The following is a 6,219-nucleotide window of genomic DNA, read 5'->3' as shown; positions in this document are numbered from 1 at the left end:
TATGTGATGGAACACAGAAGACCACTTACAAAGAGCAGAATTTAGCACTGCCTAAAAAAAAAAAAAAAAAAAAATCAGTGCACACAAGCTAAGTGAAGCCAGCTGGTGCCCACTCCATGGCAGGATTTCCAGAGCCAGAATCCCTCAGATTCAGCACTAGAGACAGGAGCACTGCAGAGCTCAACAAACAAATGGAAGATCACTGAAACACAGGGAAGAGAAAAACAACAGATGGAAACCAGAGAGGGTTTGAGCCACTGCTTACTTGTTGGTTGTACTTTTGTTTAAATTAGCCCCATAACAGAAAGTCCCTCACTCCAAACCAGTCAAAAGCTGATGCCAGCCAACATTTGTTTGAAAAAGCAGCATCTGAGATGCTTTTAAATAAAAACAACAACCTTGACTTCATAACAGGAGAGAAACTGGGTGGGAAATAAAATACACCATGGCAACAGTGATCTGTGATTTTCTGCAGGGATGGAGGGTAGATGGAAGGAGAGTCACAGGGGGCAGAAAGGCATTTCCAGCTCCCAGAAACCCAAAGGGAATTGTCTGCATGTTTAGAGGCACTTTCTCCAGAGACCAGAGCATTAGGCTTGGAGTTGTAGATGCAATTTTAACAAGCAGTATTCACTGTGCTCAACAGAGCATTCCCAAACTTCACCAGGCAGGCACAAGCATTGCCAAGCACAGGCTGTATATGGAATTTGAAGCCCAAGTGCCATCAAAGGCACTTCCCTCACCTTTCCAAGGAGAGCAGTGCTGAAGGCAGCAGTACCAAGTTTGCCTATCTGTACCTACCCCTTCCCTGAGGAATGCCACTTATGTGCTGCCTACCACCCAAGATGTCAGAGCGCTGCACTAAGCAAAGTAAGTTATTAAAAGAAAACACATCCATTAGGTCCAGGGATTAATGAAGAGCCCTCAAGCACACTGGAATGTCTCCATTTCCAGTTCGAAGGAAAAGGACAAGCACAGTACCTCCAAAGGAGGAGCTGAGCAGCTAAGAGCAGAGAGGGTGGGGAGAACCCACATGTGACTACTCCTGGCAGAACCTCTCCCAGCAGCTCCTGCAGCCCAGGTCCAGCTGTCAAAGCAAATACCTTCCCAGGGTGGAGCTTCACTGCCAGAACTGCAACCACGAAGGTGAACACAGGAGGTTTCACAAGACCTTCACATCAAGAGCAAACCTCTTGGTCCTGCTTCTCTGCCTCACTGCTCCCTGCACCCTGTTACAACTGCTCCTGCTGAGAGTCAGGTGTTGTCCAACACGGAAACGCTTGGTTTTGGTGGTTTATTACCAGTTCCATGTCCAAAAACAGCCACATGAGACGGGGACACAGGCACACAAAACTGTCCCAATCATTCCAGCACCCTTTTGCTCTGTGTAGAATAAAACTTGACATGCTACTGAACATTCTGAGACCATCCCAGCCCACTGCTCGCACTGAAGCCAGGGAAGCCAATCCCTTCCCTGATCCCCCCTGGGATTCCTTCTGTCCTGTAGTGCGGCTGACAGGAGAACCTGTCCTACCCTTCCACAGCACTCTCCTTCTCCCATCCCATTACCACAGGGACATAGACATTTAAAGCAGTCAGTTGTGAAGTGAAGCAATTATGACACTGAGGACTAATGAGCGGGTGGATCAGCAGCTGGAGGTGAGATTTACAGATCTGCATTCAAATAACCTTATTGTTCAGTGATTGTTCACATTAGATAGCGCTCACACTCCCTCCAAAATGGACCCTCCCTTCCATTCACAGACCATTTCCAGCTCGAATTGCCATGAAATGGTGCAGAGAAGACATCTCTTCCGGTGAAGGCAGAGAATCCACCTTGCTGAGGCTGTGCCTCCTCCTGCTCTGCTCTACAGATGCAGGAGGGTCCCTAAGCTGCTTTGCAATGCAAGGGGGAAACCCTTCCTTATCCAAATCATGCACTGGGAAACCGGGAAGGAACCACAGCACAGTGCTACGAGAACGAAATAGGGGGGAAAAAAAGGGAACCAGACTTTGAGGGAAGGGTGGGAAGCATTAGGAATCTGATGCCTTCATCCCACCTGGCCCAAGAGCAACAGAGACCAGCCTCGCCCCCACCATGGTGCCAGGCTGGAAAACCCATTAAATACACAGAAAGGTTAAATGAGGTCACACAGCCCTGGGTGAAGCCAGCAGAGTCCTCATGAGAAGGCCAAGAGATTCCAGTTAGCAGGTCCCTAAAGTGACCCCACACTGAAGCAGGGCCTTGTTTAACCCTTCTGGAAGAAGTAGTCCATGCTTTGGAAAAGTGACCGCACAGATCCACCCTGACAGCGGGACGCTGTGCCTAATGTTCCAACGGAGTCCTGCTTGAGGAAAAATCAGCAATAAAATATGTGCTGCAACTTCAGCATGTTGCCTGATGCTCCTGGGGGAAATGGCCTGGAACACTTGGGGCTCAGAATCCAGCTGGTCCAGGGACAGTGTGATGCCCCAGCTGCTTCCCAGCCAGAACCTCCTGCCATTCCAGATCTGCTCTCCCAAGCACTTAAGCTGTTCTGATCTCATTCTATCCAAACAAGCAGGTGAATTTGAGCTGTTTGAAACAGCAGATTTGTGTTAACCCAAAATGTTTAGACTGAAATAATCTAGGGAAACGTCACACAACTGGCACAGCCTGAACACACAAGCAGGCAGGAAGCTTCAGCAGTGCCAAGCAGCTTGGGATGCAATTCCCCATCGGTTTGCCCGGCCAGCTGGTCCTTACAACCATCTCCTGGAGACATGCTTTTGCTCAAGTCTTGTAGTTAAATTTCATGCAGGGAAAAAAAAAGCTCTTTTTCCACTGCATCTTGTGCTATTGAGTGACCTGAGTCTTTTTTTCTTCCCATTCCCAGAGAAACCATTTCAGTGGAAGGAGCTGGAGACCCACGGGTTGGTCTCTCACGCCCTCAGCAATTGCCTACAGTGATGTGTTACCCGTTCCCAAAGTCCTGTCAGGCTTGGGGCTGCCATTCCTATTAAACAGGGTGAAGCTTTCACTTCCACCACTGCTCTCAGTGGGTTAAACTGGCGCAGCCAGGATTCATGGGGTCAATTAAAAACCCTACAAGAGGCCCCACACACAGGACAGCCCAGCAGGCAGCTCCCAGCCGGCCCTTACAAACCCCACCTATAAATGTCATGGTTTAATGGTCACACCATGGGCCAGGGAGGAAAAGTCACAAGGTGAGCAAGGAGAGTTAATCCCCATCTTCAGGGGTCAAGCCCCAAAATACCCATTTGCAGAGCCAAGCACTGCCAGCTTGGAAACAGGCACAGCAGGAACTTCAGAAACCAAGAGGAATAAGTAAAAACCATGCCTTCCATTAAGGATCATTTCAAATGTGGAAGATACCTGCAGTTCTATCACAGGCACCTCTGATGCACAGTGCTAAAGAACTAAACCCAACCTGGATCTAGTGCAGGGCATTCCAGAATTAATCCTGATGAGTTTTTAAACTGTTTTAACTCAGGCCACACATCCTCAGAAGTCACTCAGGTTATGGAGAAATTTTGCTTTTAAGTTAAAAATCACCTCAGATCCAAGTCTGAGACCACAACAAAACAAGGCCGAAAAGCTGTGAAGAAATCAAAGGATTGCATCTCAGATGATGACTGTTTGTAATATCTTGAATACACCTGGGAGAAAATATTCTGATTTTTAGTGCTCATGAGGAAAATGGAACAATCCTTTAAGGATGTAGGGTCAGTGAGCCCCAGGACAGGGAATGGAGCTGCTAAGAAAACGTTAAGAGTAAGCTGCTTTTTTCCCCCAGACATTTCTGCAGACATCCAAAGGCTGGTGAAGCAGCCTAAGAGAAGCCAGGTATCGCCCTCCCTGTACTACCATGTACATGTACTACCATGTACTACCTCTGCCCCAGTCCATTTCTAGGATGTAAGACCTGGTAAATTCTACCTTCATTAAGAGACGTCCCTATTTTGATGTGTAAACAGACTTGCACGGTGTCTAAATCGTGGGTTTGGGCCAGACTCCTTCCACCCACAAACCAGAGTTCACCTAGAAGCTGATCCATCTCTTCTTGTAGGAGCTACTACAGGATTTCCACAAATCCCAGCAGTTTCTGTTCATAAGGAGCTTGCTGGGCATTTCTGGTTTTGGGAGAAAGACGTAGGTGCTTCAGTGCCATGGCTGCAACTCTGCTTAATCACCTGTATTTCCTTCCCTAAGGAACACACCTCCCTGAAGTTCTGCTATCCAGCAAGCCCACAAGGTGCATCAGGAAATTCTGCAGAACATGCTCTGCGCTCCAGTGGGACCATTGCAGCCCCGAGCCAGCACCAAGGCACTGCCACAAGCCTTCTTGCTGCCACCAGTGTGGATGCATAGGCTGGAGAGCAACCCCACTCCTTCCTTTCCCACCCTGTGTGTCCAGCAGAGCACGCAAGAATCCCAGAAGCTTCCAAGCAAAAAGCAACAATTCAAAAAGCAAACACTCTTCGAGGGAAATGCTGCTAAAAGTATCCAAACATCACATTAGGTAAATGCTCTTAAGCTTCCCTAAAACAGCTTTAAAAACTTGGTGTGTTTTTCTGAATCGTCCAGGGAAGAGTGAATCCTGACCTCAAAGGAATAAAAGGTTGTGGTCACAAAACAGCCTCAAGTAGTCCCATCCCTTGGCTTCCCTATGTTTTGTGTGTTTCTAATCACCATAATCTTCACAGGACTCTCCTTAACAGCATCCTGCCACAGTTAATGCAAGAACCATCTCTTCAAGTTCCAGATTTAATCAGTAGGAACTGTGAGAGCTGTGCCACGAAAAAAGACTTCAGAGAGCAAATGAGCAGTTGAGGAAATACAAGGTCTGCTGGCCCAGTCTCCAGAAAGCACAATATCATTACACCAAGCCCATTCCCCTAGAAATTACCACTGTTCCTGGTGTTTGATGAGGAAAGAGCCCAAGACTGACCAGGTCGGCTTCTAACAGTGAGTAAATCCAAGCAGAACATGCTGTTGATCTCCACAGTACAAAGACAACTGAGGTTTTGCTTCTCCCTTCCACTCTATCACTTTATTTTTAGCAACCCTTGAACAAGACTAGCTGGAGTGAACAGGTGGTAGGGAAGAGAACCACTGGTTTCATCTGAGCCCTAGAAATGGTTGATAGGGTCAAAGTTATGGAAGTGAAAAACAGTGAAAATAACAGTATGAAAAATAATGAAAATAATAGTCTGTATGTTGAGGGTGCTTTTTGTCTGCCAATGTCAATTCCTTCTCTAAACATTAGATAACTCCTCTTTACAGATGAGGGTGAACAACTGAGCCCAGGAGGCTAACAGCAAGTGGGAATGACAGAAAGGCAACAGCGGGATGTGGAAAGTCTCCCCACAGTCCCAGTGCTGGGAGCAGCACCCACGACAGACCTGGAGTAACGCTGACCCCCACCCAGTGCCTGGGAACTGGGGCTGCTCCTGGAGCTTAACACAGTTGTGTTTTCTCCAGCCTGTTACTGAGAGACCTCAGAGTGGAGAGGGAAAACAAGCAGGGAGATTATTGCCAAGGCTTCCTCCCCCTGAAACTGCTCCAGCTGCCCCAAAACCTGGGTGACATCAATCACAAGGAGGCAATTCTTGGTGGCTTTGGTCCAGGCTCACTCTCGGGACTGACTGCCCCACACAGGTGAACTCTCCCACTGTCCAAGTGTTCTGCAAAGGTAAAATCCCTGAATCCATGCCAGCCCGAGGCCGTCCCTTAAAACAGCAGCTTAGAGCCCAGCCCGTCTGAAGACCAGAGAACGTGTTGTACAACGATTCCATGTGAAATACAGTAAAAGAAAGGAAGGAAATGAGTTATTTCTCTGGTTTCTCTCCCCAGCTGGGCACAGGTTACACAAGTTCCACATTCCACTCCTCCCAACTCCTCCGTTTCACCTGCAGAGCTGCAGCCCCAGACCTCCCCGCGTCCCCTGCCCTGCATTACTCACCAAAAGCACCTGGATTTACCGGCCTGGAGAAATGCGGCTGCCCCATGGGATCGTGCTCAGGGCAGCTCTCCGGGAAGAGAGGACGAGCGCGCGCCGAGAACACTTCAACGCTTTAGAGCGGTAAATCCACACCTGGCATGAAGAGCGAGCCTGGCGAGCGAGGCTCCCGACCCTCAGGCCAGGGCTCCGGTGTCCGAGCGCCCGGCGCTGCCCCCGGCCCCCATGGCCGGCACTGGGCTCTCACCAACGGGCG

Source organism: Cinclus cinclus, chromosome 26, assembly GCF_963662255.1.
Source record: "Cinclus cinclus chromosome 26, bCinCin1.1, whole genome shotgun sequence".
NCBI lineage: Eukaryota > Metazoa > Chordata > Aves > Passeriformes > Cinclidae > Cinclus > Cinclus cinclus.
This window is presented reverse-complemented; position numbering follows the sequence as displayed.